General features: G+C 33.6%; 1 protein-coding gene across 2 annotated transcripts in view; it reads right to left on the reverse strand.

The window, feature by feature from the left end:
• TRPC5 (transient receptor potential cation channel subfamily C member 5) overlaps positions 1-16,868 on the reverse strand; it is a 298,330-nt gene that overhangs the window by 178,381 nt on the left and 103,081 nt on the right. The gene's annotated exons all lie outside the window — the stretch shown is intronic.

Raw genomic sequence — 16,868 nt, forward strand, 5'->3', positions numbered from 1 at the left:
AACACATATAATAGCTCTGCCCAACAAGTTTTCATCTTCTGACTCAATTTAGTCCTCTTTGTCTCATGCTGTCTATTCTGCCACATACCTATTGTATCTACGTTGCTCTACAGATTAAATATTCATGTGAAATGTGTCCTTCTTGGCTGCAAACTTTGGCTTCTTGTAAGTGTTCTGCCTCTCCAACTGCCTCAGGTTACAATTACCCCATCTTGTATCTTTTGCCCTTCAGCCACCATGTTTCCTTTAAGCTCCAGAGAGGATTCTTTCCTTGGGCCCTTTACCAAGTTGGACCATGCTTACAATCCTTTTTAGTGACAGAGACCTTCCCCACTTTAGGTTTCTTCTTGCCTTAGAAAAATTCAGAAATCCAAAGAAGGTACCCTTCAAATTCCAATAGCTGTGGAGATAGGGGAAAAGTCAATTCTGTTCATTTCCCTAGAGTTTTTCAATCTAAATTACTATTAATAGTAGGCATTGAGCGTTTGCCTAAGGTTTGGGGTTAGGAAGTAGGAAGAAAACTTTACTAGGTGAGTGTGAGGCACAGGAAAGGGTGATACAAAGTTTTTATAGGAGTAAGGGGTCAGCAGTGTTCTGCCCCTGGGAACTCAGTGTAGCTGCTTGGGAATTTGCACTGCCTGCTTGCTGCATGGGTCTAACTGCTTTGTACAGGAATTGCTGATTATAGTTAGAGGGGCTTGGTCTGGTTCTGAGCACTCTCCTTCCTCAAAAATCTGGCTCTTCTCACTCCCCTTCCTCAAAGGTTGTATGTATTCCACATATTTACAATTGGATTCTCAAATATCACCCATTTCTAATGCCATTTTTAAATCTTGAGAAAAAAATATTATCTTGAACTTGTCAAAAATGACAATTTCCTCACAAGCCCCATTGTCTTTAGAAAAGTATTCTTCCTAATTTTTTGCTGGTTTCTCATTATGGTCTTCCTTTTCTTTACTTACATAAACTGCTGAACATTTCTAGCTTTTTAATATTTTGGCATGGCTACTGTTGTAAAGGTATTTTAAACTTCTGAGGTCTATAGATGGCCTTCTTATCTTTATCTTCTTTCAATTTTTCCCCCAACATTAGAATGTTGTCCTGGATATTAGCAGGACAAAATGGTTAGCAGCTCATGTGACCTTCGCTGCTAGTGGGTAGTCAGGCCAAGCTAGGAGACACCAGCTATTTTCTTAGTATGTAAAAACTCAGTTCCCATATATGGATATATTGGGAACTGACTTTCTGAAAGTCAATGAAAAAGGCACTTTTTAATTGGAGAATTGCTTCTTTCTCTTTTTAATTTCCCTCCTACATCTATTTCCACTGCCTTTGCCAAGTACATAGCCTATGAGCCAATGACGCAAGGCCTTGTTCTTACTTAGCTACCTACTGTCCATAAAGGTGATAGCCGATTAAAGTGCTTAAAGTATTGCTACTCACAGGAAATACCTTGCCATTTTAATAGAGGATTCTCAGAAATTGAAAAGAGTTCAAGATCTGCAGTAATGAATTTTTAATGGTGTAATTCTGAGAATAATATTTTTCCTTTGGAGAGAGAAAAGTGGTCAAATGCTTGCTTTTTGTATTTTTTAGAGTAGCTTAATTCCCTTAGTGAACAGGGAGCATGCACACATGTCCCTAGGTGGATGAATTCTTCTTGCATACAGGTTTATAGCGATGTTTCCACAGTGATTCTAATCTCCAGAGATAGAAGCAGTAGTGTACTGCAGATTGCTCATACTATCTAACAAGAACAGCTTGTTAAATTTCTGAAATAGTGTAAGCTGTTTTTCAATAGTTATTAAAGATTAAATTATTTCAACTTACAGTTAAATAAATTACATTAAAAACAAAGTAATACTGAAAACAAAGTAATTTCCTATTTATTTTACTTGATTTATAGGAGAATCTGTACTCCTGAGGTTATTTATATCTATTTTATTACATATGTTACAGAAATATTACATATGTTGTTAACTTGAAATTGGACATAGTGGGAGTATATATACAATATACATTGACAAATGCTACAAATTAGTGTTTTCTTGACAGTGTAAGATTAAAGAAGTGATGGGGAAAATAATAATGCATATTAAACTTAAAAGTGTGTCATGGAGGGGATTTATACTTCTAGCTAAAATACAGTAACAGGGACTAAATTTATCCTCCTACTTGAAACAACTAAAAAATAAAAGAAAACATATAGCCTCAGGACATAGGGCGTTAGCCAATGAAAAGCAGTGGTCTCTGAGAGATGCACAAGAGTGCCAAGACCATTCAGTGTGGATAAAATAGTGTTTTTAAAGAAATGTTGCTGAGATAACTGGTTATCCATATGCAAAATTACAAGAACTAAATAAAAATGAATAAATGATTTAAGTGTAAGAGCTAAAACCCATGAAACTCTTAGAATAAAACACGAGAGTAAATCTACATGACCTTGGATTTGGTGAAGGATTTTTGCATGGTAACAAAAGTAAAAATAGACAAATTAGGCTTTATCAAAATTGAAAACTTCTATGTTTCAAAGGACACTACCAATAAAGTGAAAAGACAACCCACAGGATGAAAGAAAATATTTGAAAGAAAGTCATATATCTGATAAGGGATTTATATGTAGAATACGCATAGAACACTTACAACTCAATAATAAAGACAACCTAATTTAAAAGTGGGCAAAGAATTCAAATACTCATTTCTCCAATGAATATAGATATACGAATGACCAACAATAAAAAGATGTTCAACATCATTAGTCTTTAGGCAAATGCAAATTAAGGAGAAGCTACTTTACACCCACTAAGATGGCTATAATAAAAAATGTTAGAAAATAACAAGTATTGATGAGAATGTGAAGAAACCAGAACCCTCGTATACAGTTCTTGACAATAAAATGGAGCATTCACTTTGGAAAACAGTCTGACAGTTCCTCAAATGGGTAAATAGAGTTAAAATATGATCCAGCAATTCCAGACTTAGGTATACACTCAAGGAAAATGAAAACATATGTTTATGTAAAAACACACACACCTGTTTATAGCAGCATTATTCATCATAGCTAAAAGTTAGAAACAACCCACATTTCCATCAACTGATAAGTGGATAAACAAAGTGCAGTGTATCTGTACTATATTATTTTTCCATAAAAGAAATGAAGTACAGATATATGTAACAACATGAATGAACATTGAGAATATCAGGTTTAGTGAACGAACCCAATCACAAAAAAAGCACATAATATATGAGTCCATTTTGGTAAAATGTTTAGAATAGGCAAATCTATAGAGACAGAAGGTAGATTATTGGTTGCTAAGGTCTGAGGGAGATAAAGGACTTGACAGGTGATAGGTAAAGGCTATGTGGTTGCTTTTTGAGATGAAGAAAATGTTCTAAAATTTGCTATTGCATATATCTGTGAATATACTAAAAGACACTGAATTGTATACACTTTAGCAGGCACTTTACATGTATTCACCTTAGCAAGTACTTTACATGTGAATTACACCTCAATTAAAACTGTTAAAAGATATAAGGTAAGCAGAAATATTAAAGATTTTTTTAAAAGGACCTAAATTGAACTTTTAGAGATGAAAAGAACAATCTCTAAAGCTAGTAGTGTACTACATCAGATTGATGGTGACAATGAAGAAGAAACATTTGAATAATAGCAATAAACATATCCAAAGTAAAGCAAACAGAAGCAAAAGAAAAAAATATCTGTGAGCTAGGACAACTTCATTGAAGCAGCATATGTGTAATTGGATCGACCATAGGCGAAGAGTAAAAGGGGTTGACAAAGAAGGTATTTGAAAAATAGTGGTTAAAATACCTTTTAAATTGTATGAAAAACAAACAACCCCATTCAAAAGTGGGCAAAGGATATGAACAGACAGTTTTCAAAAGAGGTCATATATGGGGCCAACAAACATATGAAAAAATGACCATCATCACTGGTCATTAGACAAATGCAAATCAAAACCACACTGAGATATCATCTCATGCCAGTTAGAATGGGGATCATTCAAAAATGATTTATCAGGAGACAACAGATGCTAGAGAGGATGTGGAGAAATAGGAACACTCTTACACAGTTGCTGGGAGTGTAAATTTGTTCAACCATTGTGAAAGACAGTGTGGCAATTTCTCAAGGATCTAGAAATAGAAATTCCATTTGACCCAGCAATCCCACTATTGGGTATATACCCAAAGAACTATAAATCGTTCTACTATAAAGACACATGCACATGTATGTTCATTGCAGCCCTGTGTATAACAGCAAAGACCTGGAACCAACCCAAATGCCCATCAATGACAGACTAGACAAAGAAAATGTGGTACATATACACTATGGAATACTATGCAGCCATAAAAAATGATGAGTTCATGTCCTTTGTAGGGACTTGGATGAATCTGGAAACCATCATTCTCAGCAAACTGACTCATGAACAGAAATCCAAGCACCATGTGTTCTCACTCATAGGTGGGTGTTGAACAACGAGAACATGTGGACTCAGGGAGAGGAGCATCACACACAGGGGACAGTTGGGGGATGTAGGGGAGAGACAATGGGGAGGGGGGAGGGAGGGGAGGGTGGGGAGGGATAACAAGGGGAGAAATGCCAGATATAGTATGCACCTAAAGTAAAATAAATAAATTAAAAAATAAAAATAAAATAAAATATGTTGAACAGCACAGTAACTATTAAAAGTAGCATGACTTTCAAACAGAAAAAAAATAAAATAAAAAATAAAAAAATTGATGAAAAGTATATACTTATCAATCCAAGAGCATCAAGTGCAAGAAACATAAAGAAAATTATGCAATAACACGTCATAATCAAATTGTTCAAAATTACTGACAGAGAAAATTCTAAGAGGAGTTACAGAAACAAACGTATTAGGTTCAGATAATTAGGGATAAGGTTGACAGCAAATTTCTCCTCAGTAGAAATGCAACAAGAAGGAAGTGAGGTGGCATCTTTAAAGTACTAAGAGAAGTAGAAAGTTGACTTAGGATCCTATATGTGGAAAAATCTTTCAAAAATAAAAGTGAAATAAAAAATGTTTGGACTACAAAATCTGAAAGATTTCATCAACAGCAGTCCATGGCATGGGAACTATTAAAGGAAGTCCTTAAGGCAAAAAGAAAACAATATAAGATGGAAATGTGGATCTACACAAAGCAATAATGAGCAATAAAGTTGGAAACATCATGGGTGTATAAACAAGATATTTTTTTCTCATTTAAGTGTGCTTAATGGATTTTTAAGCAAACATCTTAACAATATATTATGGGGTTATAACATATAAAAGTAAAACCTTTGACATGAATAGCACAAAGACTGGGATTGGAAAATGGACGTACACTGTTGTAAGTTTTCTATACTGAACTTGAAGATATGTAGCTTCACCTTAAGGTAGATTTTGGTAAACTTAAAATTTACTGTAAGCCCTAGGGCAAATACAAAAATAATAAAACAAATAGTTGGAGATAATGAGGGAACCAAAGAGATAAAATAGTATGATGAAAAAATAGTTCAGAAAGAGATGAAAAATACAACAAAGAACAGATGGGGCAAATAGAGAAAAAATATCAAGGTGAAAGATTTAAACCTAATTATTAGTGATCACATTAAAAGTCTATGTTCTAAATTGCCCTGGAAGACATTGTCAGATTAGATATAAAAGGAAGACCTAACCATATACTGCCTACAGTACAGTTACTTAAAAATATAAAATTGGTTAAAAATAAAAGAATGGCAAAGATATATCATGCTAACATTAATCAAAAGAAAGGTAGAGTGGGTATATTAATATCATACAAAGTAGATTTTGGAGCAAAGAACATAACCAGGGATAAAGAAGTTCATTTCATAATGATAAATGGTTTAATTTATCAGGACATAATAATGTTAAATTGCACAATCAGTCAACATGACCTAATTGATATTTATGGAATGCTCCACTCAACGACAGCAGAATACACATTCTTTATAAGTTCACATGGAACATTTACAAGGTGGACTGTATTCTGGGTCATAAAAGTCATTACATATTTTAAGGATTTAAATTAAACAAAAAGTATTCTCTTACTAAAATAAAGTTAAATTGGAAATTAAAAAGATACTTAAGAAAGCCCCAATATTTGGAAGCTAAACAACACAACTCTAAAACACTTGTGTCAAAAAATCAAAAAGAAAATTAAACATTATTATAAGATGAACAAAAATAATAACTATAAGATGCTGCTAAAACAGTATTTAGGGGGATATCAAAGCAGTAAACACCAATACTATATGAAAATTAAGTTATCAAAACTTCCTCTTTAAAATACTAGAGAGAGAAGAGTATATGAAACCCAAAGAAAGCAGAAAAAAGGAACTACTAAAGAACTGTAGAACTCAATAAAGTAGAAAACTGAAAAACAATCCACGTAAACAAAATTTTGTTTCTTGAGAAGATAACATGGATTAACTTCTGGCTAGAACAATTAGGAAAAAATGAATGAAGACTAAAGTTACCAAATATCAGTAATCACTGCAGATTCTATACGTTTAAAAATAATGATAAAGGAAGATTAAGACCTACTTTATGCCAATAAATTTGAAAATTTATGTGAAATGAATAAATTCTTTTAAGGCACAAGTTAATTAAAATTCATCCAAGAGGAAGTATGTAACCTCAACATTTTAAAGAAACAGATGTTTTAGTTAAAAACTTTTCTTTAAAAAAAAAAATCCTTCAGACACAGATGGCCTCTCTGATGAATTCTACTGTATGGAAATTATAAACAATAGCTCCATGAAAATTGAGGTATAGGGGATACTTATCACTCATTCTACATGGTCAGGATAATCTTGACACCAAGTCCTGACAAGATATAAGAAGAAAAGAAAACTATAAACCCAATATCTCTTGTGAACATCAATGCAACAATTCTAAAGAAAATTCCAACAAGTTGAATTCAACAGTACATAAAAAGATAATACATCATGACCAAAATCAGCAATGGTAGGTAGACTTAATATTTATTTATTTATTATACTTTAAGCTCTGGGGTACATGCGCAGATCGTGCAGGTTGGTTACATACGTATACATGTGCCATGGTAGTAGTTTGCTGCATCCATCACCCCGTCATCTACATAAGGTATTTCTCCTAATGCTATCCCTCCCCAATCCCCCGAACCCCTGCTATTCCACCCATAGCCCCCCATCCCCAGGGCCCCAGTATGTGATGTTCCCCTCCCTGTGCCCATGTGTTCTCATTGTTCAATACCCACTTATGAGTGAGAACATGCAGTGTTTGGTTTCTGTTCTTGTGTCAGTTTGCTGAGAGTGATGGTCTCCAGCTTCATCCATGCCCCTGCAAAGGACATGAACTCATCCTTTGTTATGGCTGCATAGTATTCCTTGGTGTATATGTGCCACATCTTTATCCAGTCTATCATTGATGGGCACTTGGGTTGGTTCCAAGTCTTTGCTATTGTGAACAGTGCCACAATAAACATACGTGTGCATGTGTCCTTATAATAGAATGATTTACAATCCTTTGGGTATATACCCAGTAATGGGATTGCTGGGTCAAATGGTATTTCTATTTTTAGATCCTTGAGGAATCACCACACTGTATTCCACAATGGTTGAATTAATTTGCACTCCCACCTATGTGTAAAAGCGTTCCTATTTCTCCACATCCTCTGCAGCATCTGTTGTCTCCTGATTTTTTAATGATTGCCATTCTAACTGATGTGAAGTGATATCTCAGTGTGGTTTTGATTGCATTTCTCTAATGACCAGTGACGATGAGCTTTTTTCATGTTTGTTGGCTGCATAAATGTCTTCTTTTGAAAAGTGTCTGTTTACATCTTTTGCCCACTTTTTGATGGGGTTGTTTATTTCCCTTGTAAATTTGTTTAAGTTCTCTGTAGATTCTGGATAATAGCCCTTTCTCAGATGGGCAGATTACAAACTTTTTTTTCCCATTTTGTTGGTTGCCAATTCACTCTGATGATTGTTTTTTTTTTTTTTTTTTTTGCTGTGCAGAAGCTCTTAAGTTTAATCAGATCCCACTTGTCTATTTTGGCTTTTGTTGCCATTGCTTTTGGTATTTTAGTCATGAAGTCCTTGCCCATGCCTATGTCCTGGATGGTATTGCCATCTAGGTTTTCTTACAGAGCTTTTATGGTGTTAGGCCTCGTGTTTAAATCTTTAATCCATATAGAGTTAATTTTTGTATAAGGTATAAGGAAGGGATCCAGTTTCAGCTTTCTGCACATGGCTAGCCAGTTTTCCCAACACCATTTATTAAATAGGGAATCCTTTCCCCATTGCTTGTTTTTGTCAGGGTTGTCAAAGATCAGATGGTTGTAGCTGTGTGGTGTTCCTACTGAGGCCTCTGTTCTGTTCCATTGGTCTATATCTCTGTTTTGGTATGAGTACCATGCTGTTTTGATTATATAGTAGCCTTGTAATATAGTTTGTTGCTACAAAGAGAATAAAATACCTAGGAATACAAAGAACAAGGGATGTGAAGGACCTCCTCAAGGAGAACTACAAACCACTGCCCAAGGAAATAAGAGAGGACACAAACAGATGGAAAATCATTCCATGCTTATGGTTAGGAAGTATTGATATCGTGAAAATGGCCATATTGCCTAAAGTAATTTACAGATTTAATGCATCCCCATCAAGCTACCAATGACTTTCTTCACAGAATTGAAAAAAAAAACACCTTAAACTTCATATGGAACCAAAAAAGCCTGCATATCCAAGACAATCCTAAGAAAAACAAAACAAAACAAAACAAACAACAACAACAAAAAAACAAAGCTGGAGGCATCATGCTACCTGGACTTAATATTTAAAAGTCAATCAGGATAAATCATTATATTAGCAAACTAAAATTGGAAACTTTATTAAAATCTTAACAGACTCAGGAAATGCATTTGACAAATTCAAAATGCTTTCATGGTTAAAAAAAAAAAACTCATAAAACTAAAATAGAAGGGAACTTCCTAAATCTAATGAAGGATATCTCCAAAAAAGTCACAACTAGAAGTGACATTAGCAATATGGCAGAGTGGGAGATCAGTGAACCAAAATAGCACTGGGACAAGAAGGTGATTATAGTAGAAATAATTTAATTGTACATTTTAAACTAACTAAAAGGGTATAATTGGATTGTTTGTAACACAAAGAATAAATGCTTGAGGTGATGGATACCCCATTTACTGGGATGTGATTATTACACAATGCATATCTGTATCAAAATATCTCATGTAATCTGTTAATATATATACCTACTATACACCCACAACAATTTTAAAAAATTAAATAGCACTGGGAGATCTCAGGAATCCAATTAAGAAGCTGAGGCAACGCAGTGAAGCAAATAACAACAATAACAAAAACAAACAAAACAAAACCCAGGGAATACCCACACAGAAAGGGTTGGAAGAACAGTCTCATTAAGACTGCATCATCCCATCCCCAAGGCTGACAGCAGAGGGATCAGTGCCTACAGGGGTTTCCTTAGCCTGCAAGTTCACCTGTTGGGGAAAAAAGGAGGGCAGGCTGAGGGACCACCTTCCCCAGCCTTGTGAGTCATTGTCTAAATGATCTACTTCAGTTTTATCTCACACAGAATCCTGGGGATATTAACATAGCTAAGATATCAGGAGACCAATAGGAAGAAAAGAAGGGTGGGAGTTATCACTATCAGCCATGTGGCAGGAGCCACCATGGTACCAAATGGCCGGCTCTGCAGAAGACATTCAGCTACTCCAAAGGCTAAGAATAAAGAATCATTTGAGCCCAGGAAGCAGAGGTTGCAGTGAGCTGAGGTCATGCCACTGCACTCCAGCCCGAACAACAGAGTGAGACCTTGTCTCAAAAAAAAAAAAAAAAAAAAGAATCAGTTAATTCAAATTCAAAGACAGATTCATTTGAAATTACTCATTGGAGAAGAATAAATAAAAAGTGGGTAAAAAAGAGAGGAAGGTTTATGAGATTTATGGGAGACCACGAAACCAATATATGTATTGTCAAAGTCTTAGAAGAAAGAGAAAAAAGGGAAGAAAGTTATTTTTAAAAAATAGTAACAGAAAACATCCCATGTATGAGGAAAAAATTAGATATCCTGATTCAAGAAGACTATAAGATCTCAAAGTTTAAAACAGATTTACACCAATACACATTATAATTAAACTGTCAAAAGTCAAAGACAGTTTTGAAAACAGCAAGATAAAATGACTTATATAGAAAATAATCTCCATAAGCTATTAGCAAATTCCTCAACATAAACCTTGTAGGCCCGGAGGGATTGAATGATATATTAAAAATACTTAAATAAAAAATTGCCGACTAAGTATACTACACCCTGGAAAGCTATCCTTTTAAAATGAAGGGAAGAAAGATAAAGTTCCCAGGAAAAACAAAACTGAGGGCTTTAGTTAACCCTAGACCTGTCATATAAGAAATTCTTAAGGGAGTTTTTAAAATGGAATTGATATCATGCTAAATAGCAAAGTGAAAACATACAAAAGTATAAATCTCACAGGTAAAGTAAATATAGAGTCAAATACAAAGTAATATATCTGTGTATTGGTGGCGGGCAAATTACCCATAACTAATAAGAAAGTTAAAATGAAAAAAGTATTAAAAATAACTATAACCACAAAAATTTGGTAATGGGTTAACAATATAAAAAGAAGTAAACTTTATCATCAAAAGCACATAATGCGTGTTGTATCTGGGTAAAAGCAGAGTTTTTATATGCAATTGGAGTTAAGTTATCAAATTAAAACATGATTATAACCACAAGAAGATTTACACAAGGCTCACAGTACACACAAAGGAAAAACCTGTAATCGCTAAACAAAAGATACAGAGAAAGATACACAAAACCTGTAGCAGATACACAAAAGATACATGTAAAAGAAAAATGTAAAGAAGACAGCAAGAGAGGGAGAGATGAACAAAAGAAAATACAAAACAGATAGCAAACAATAAACAAAATGGCAATAGCAAGTTATTATGAATATTTTTTATTTTTAAGGCAGAGTCTTGCCCTGTTGCTCAGGCTGGAGTGCAGTGGTGTGATCTCAGCTCACTGCAACCTCTGCATCCCATGTTCTAAGGAATTCTCCTGCCTCAGCCTCCCACATAGGTGGGTTACAGGTGCATGCCACAACACCTGGCTAATTTTGTAGTTTTAGTAGAGATGGGTTTCATCATGTTGGCCAGCTGGTCTTGAACTCCTGACCTCGGGTGATCCACACGCCTCGGCCTCCCAAAGTGTTGGGATTACAGGCATGACCCACCAAATAATTTATTTAAATGTAAATATTTAACCCCCCCCCATCGAAAGGCCTAGAGTGGTCAAATGGAAAGAAGAAAAACAACCTTAAGATATACTTATATACTATCTAGAAGAGATTCACCTTAGATATAATGAGACACATAGATTAAAAGTGAAGGAAAGGAAAACGATGTTCTTCTCACATAGTAACCAAAACAAAGCAGGGGTGATTACATAATAGTCTTTAACTTAAAATCTCCTTAGGGAACAAGAAGGTCATTTATGATGATAAAAATTTGAACTAGACAGGAAGGCATAACAATGATACATATGTGAACAGCCAATATCAGAACACTTAAATGTATAAAACAAATACTAACAAATTTGGAGGGAGAAATTGACAATAATACAATAAGAGTGGGAAATTTCAATATCCCACTTTGATTAATGGCTGAACATCCAGGCAGAAAATCAATAAACAGCTGACTTAAACAACAATATAACCCAAATGGACTTAACAGACATATACAGAACTTTCCACTCTACATCAGCAGAATACACATTGTTCTCAAGTACAAATGGAATATGCTCCAGAATAGATAAAATGTTAGATCACAAAACAAGTCTTCACAAATTTATGAAGATTGACATTATACCAAGTAACCTCTTAGACCAGAGTGGAATAAAACTAGGACTCTGTAATGGAAAGAAAACAGGAAAGTTCATAAGCACATGGAAACAATACAACACACTATTAAACAACCATTGAGTACAAGAGAAATTTTCTTTTAATTTAAAAATAACTTGAGACAGATGAAAACAAAAATTTAATTTACCAAAACTTATGGGATGCCGCAGAAACAGTGCTAAGAAGTTTATAGTGTTAAATGCCTACATTATAAAAGAAGAAAGATCTCAATTAAACAACTTATCTGTATGACTCAAGGAACTAGCAAAATAGAATAAATTGATTTTTCTTCTTCTTATTAAGGTACTTAACTTATTTTCAGTTAGCTTTAAAAAATTAACTGACATTTTGTAATTGTACATGATTATGGGGTTATGATTTGATGTTTTGATACATATATATGTTGTATAATGATCAAATTAAGATATTTAGCATGACCATCAACTGTGACAACAGTTTGGTATTATATATGGCTATATTTTGCAAAAAATTTTCTGCAAATTGCTAAATAAGGCTTTTCTTTTGAATTACAAAATAGAAAATGATAAATATACAATTATATATTCAAAGATATCTAAGTTAAGATTATTGCATTATAGGTTGTCTTCACACATCAATGATTTCCAAACAAAATTTCCTGTGTATTATGAAGAGATTAAATTGCTACCTACTTATTTCTACGATAATGATTTAATTAGAATCCTCCAGTGTCAAAAGTTAATACTCAGTTTCTACCATATCATGTTACTAAATATGATTATTGAAGATTAAAATAAGAAACCTAAACTGAATAGAAAATTAGCATAAAGAAGGAACTAATAAAAGAGCAGAAGTAAATGAAGTAGAGAATAGGAAAACAATAGAATTTAAAACTAAGAGTTATTTTTTTGAAAAAATCTACAACCCCTTAAATTAAGTAAAAAAGAAGACTCAAAATCAAAAATGATAAAGGAGACATTATAAGAGATGACATAGAAATTAAAAAATGATAAAGGACCATTATGAAAAATTATATACAAATAAATTGGATGACAGAATAAGTGAATAAATTACTGGCAACATACAACATACCATGACTAAATCAGGAAAATATAGAAAGTCTGAAGAGACCAAAACAAATAAGGAAATTGAATCCGTAATTCAAAACCTTCCAACCAAAAGAAGCCTGGATCAGATAGCTTCTCAGGTTAATTCTACCAAACATTCAAAGAAAAACTAATACTGACCCATCTCGAATTTTACACACACACACACACACACACACACACAATAGAAGAGGGAACACTCCAAACCCACTTTATGAGGCCAAGAACAGCATAATCCCAAAGCCAACCAAAGACAACACCAGAAAAGAAAACCACCTGATACACATAGATATGAAAATCCTCAATCAAATTCTAGCAAACCAAATTCAACAGCACACTAAAAAGATCATGTTACATGATAAAATGGACTTTATCTCTGAGAAGAAAGGAGGATACAACATGTGAAAATCCATCAATGTCATACACTACATTAACCGAATAAAGGACAAAAGCTGCACGATCATCTCAATAGATACAGAAAAAACCTTTTATGAAATTCACCATCTATTCATGATAAAACTCAACAAAATGAATATGGAGGCTGGTCATGATGGCTTACACCTATAGCCCCTGCACTTTGGGAGGCTGAGGCGGGAAAACTGCTTGAGCCCAGGAGTTCCAGACTAACTTGGGCAATGTGTCAAAACCTTGTCTCTGTAAAAAATAGAAAAATTACCTGGGTGTGGTGGTGTGTGCTTGTAGTCCCAGCTACTCAGGAGGCTAATATGGGAGAATCACTTAAGCCTAAGAGACTGAGCCTGGAGTGAACTATGATTATGCTACTGCACTCTAGCCTGGTTGACAATGTGAGATCCTGTCTCTAAATAAATAAATAGTAAAATAAGTAAATAAATATAGAAAAATTACCTTAACACAGTAAAGACCATACATGAAAAACTCAAGGCTAACGTCATAATCAATGGGAATAAACTGAAAGCTTTTTCTTTAAGATCCAGAACAAAGGAAGGATACTCTCACCCATCACTGTTATTTAACATAATACTGGAAGTTCTACCCAGAGCAATTAGGCAAGAAAAAGAAATAAAATTCATCAAAATTGGAAAGGAAGAGGTAAAATTATTTGTTTGCAGATATGATCATATATGTAGAAAACACTACAGAATTCACAAACCTGTTAGCACTAATAAATCAGTAAAGTTGTAGAATAAATACATCATCATACAAAAATCAGTGGCATTTCTATACACCAACAATGACCTATCCAGAAGAAAAATTGAGAAAACAGTCCCATTTACATCAGAGACAAGAACAAGCAAAAATAAAATACTTAGGAATTAACCAAAGAGTTGTAAGACCAATGCACTGAAAATCATAAAATATTGTTGAAGAAATTAGAAAAGACACAACAAATGAAATGAGATCCCAAGTTTATGGATTTGAATAATTAATGTTTTCAAAATGTCTGTACTACCCAAAATCATCCACAGATTCAATGCAACTTCTATCAAAATCCCAAATGGCATTTAAAAAAACAGAAAAAATAATTCTAAAATTTGTATGGAACTACAAAACACCTAAAGCAGCCAAAGCAATCTTGTGCAAAATGATAAGCTGGAGGCATCATACTTCCCGACTTTAAATTATATTAAAGTAATTAAAACTTTAGAGTACTGGCATAAAAGTAGACATACAGACGAATGGAACAGAAGAGATAACCAAGAAATAAACCCACACATTTATGGTTATCTGATCTTCAGGGTGTCAAAAACACAAAATGGAAAAAGGATAGACTCTTCAACAAATGGTATTGGGAAAACTGAATATCCAAATGCAAAAATCAAAATTAAATTTATATCTTATATCATACATAAAACTTAAAGATTTAAACATAAGACTTGCAACTACAAAACTGCTAGAAGAAAACATAGAGAAAACCCTTGGTGATAATTTTTAGGATGTAACTCCAATAGCACAGACAACAAAAGCAAAAATAGACAAGAATTATTATATCAATTATTATATCAATTTATATCAACTAAAAAGCTTCTGCATGACAAAGGAACAAATCAAGAAAACAAAAAGGCTACCCACAGAATGGGAAAAAGTATTGGCAAACTATATATCAAATAAGTGGTTAATATCCAACATATATAAGGAATTCATACAACTCAATATCAAAAATACAAATAACCCAATTAAAAAATGGGCAAAGAATCTAAATAGATACTTCTCAAAGGAAGAAATGCAGATGGCCAACAGGCATATGCAAAGGTGTTAAACATCTCTAATCATCAGAGAAATGCAAATGAGAATCCCAACAAGATATCACCTCACACCTGTTAAGACGGCTATTCTCAAAAAGACAAAAGGTAAGTGTTGGTGAGGATGTGGAGAAAGGGGAAATTTTGTGCACTCTTGTGGGAATGTAAATTGGTACAGCCATTGTGGAAAACATTATGAAAATTCCTCAGAAGATTAAAAAATCCACCAATCCCACTTTTGTGTTTATAGCCAAAAGGAATTGAAAATAACATCACAAAGGACAATATTCTCTTTATGTTCTTTGCAGCATTATTCGCAATAGCCAAGATATGGAAATAACGTTAATGTGTCTGGGTGATTAAATATTATTCTCTCTTAAAGAAGAAGAACATCTTGCCACTTGTGGCAACATGGATGGAGTTGGTGGACATTATTCTAGGTGAAATAAGCAAGACACAGAAATTGAAATACTGCATGATCTCATTTAATATGTGGAATCTGAGATAGTCAAATTCAAGGAAGCAGAATTAGATAATGGTTGGCAGATGGAAGAATTGGATAATGTTGGCCAAAGGGTATAACATTTCAGTTTTACAAAATGAATAAGTTCTGGAGTTATAATGTACAGCATGGGGACAATAGTAAAAAATACTATATTATATACTTGAAATTTGCTATGAGTCTGGATCTTAAATCTCAACAGACATACACAAATGGTAACTGTGTAGAGGTTGCCATCAGTTAATTAGCTGGTAATAATTTCATAATGTGTATTTATAACAAAACATTAAGTCGTATGCCTTAAGTATGTACAATTTTTATGTCAATTATATTTTAATAAAGTTTTTTTAAAAAGACCCACAGGTAACATCATACTTCATTATAAAAGGATGAATACTTTCCACCTAAGATCAGAAACAAGGCAAATATATCCACTCTTGCAACTTCTATTTAGCAGTATACTGGATGTTTTGGCTAGTGCTAGAAGGAAATAATAAAAAATGAAAGATGCACACATTAGACTTTTGGTAAAGATATAGCAATCAAGAAATGTGATAGTGGCATCAAGAGAAGCAAATAGATTAAAGGGAAAAAAGGAGTCCAGAAGTATACCTACACATGTATATACGGCTGATGTCTGTAAAAGCTAAAGGCAATTCAGTGGATAAAGCAGAGTCTTTTTCAACAAACGTGCTGGAACAATAGGATTTCTATGTAAAAATAAAGAACTTTGAGCCATATTTTACACTATATGCATAACTTAATTCAAAATAGATCATAAACTTATGTGTAAATCCTAAAATTATAGAATGACTAGAATAAGATATAATGAAAAATATTTGTGACCATGAGCCAAGCAACGACTTCTTTGATATAACACCAAAAGTATATTCTAGAATAGAGGAAAGGAAGGATTAATCAGACTCTATACAAATTAAAATTCTCTGTTGTTCTAAAGACACTATTGAGACAATGAAAATGTGAGTTACAGACTGGGAAAATACATGCAAATCATAATCTGATAAAGGACTCATTCAGAACATATAAAGGCTCTTAAAATACCCTGTA

Source organism: Callithrix jacchus, chromosome X (genome assembly GCF_049354715.1).
Source record: "Callithrix jacchus isolate 240 chromosome X, calJac240_pri, whole genome shotgun sequence".
NCBI lineage: Eukaryota > Metazoa > Chordata > Mammalia > Primates > Cebidae > Callithrix > Callithrix jacchus.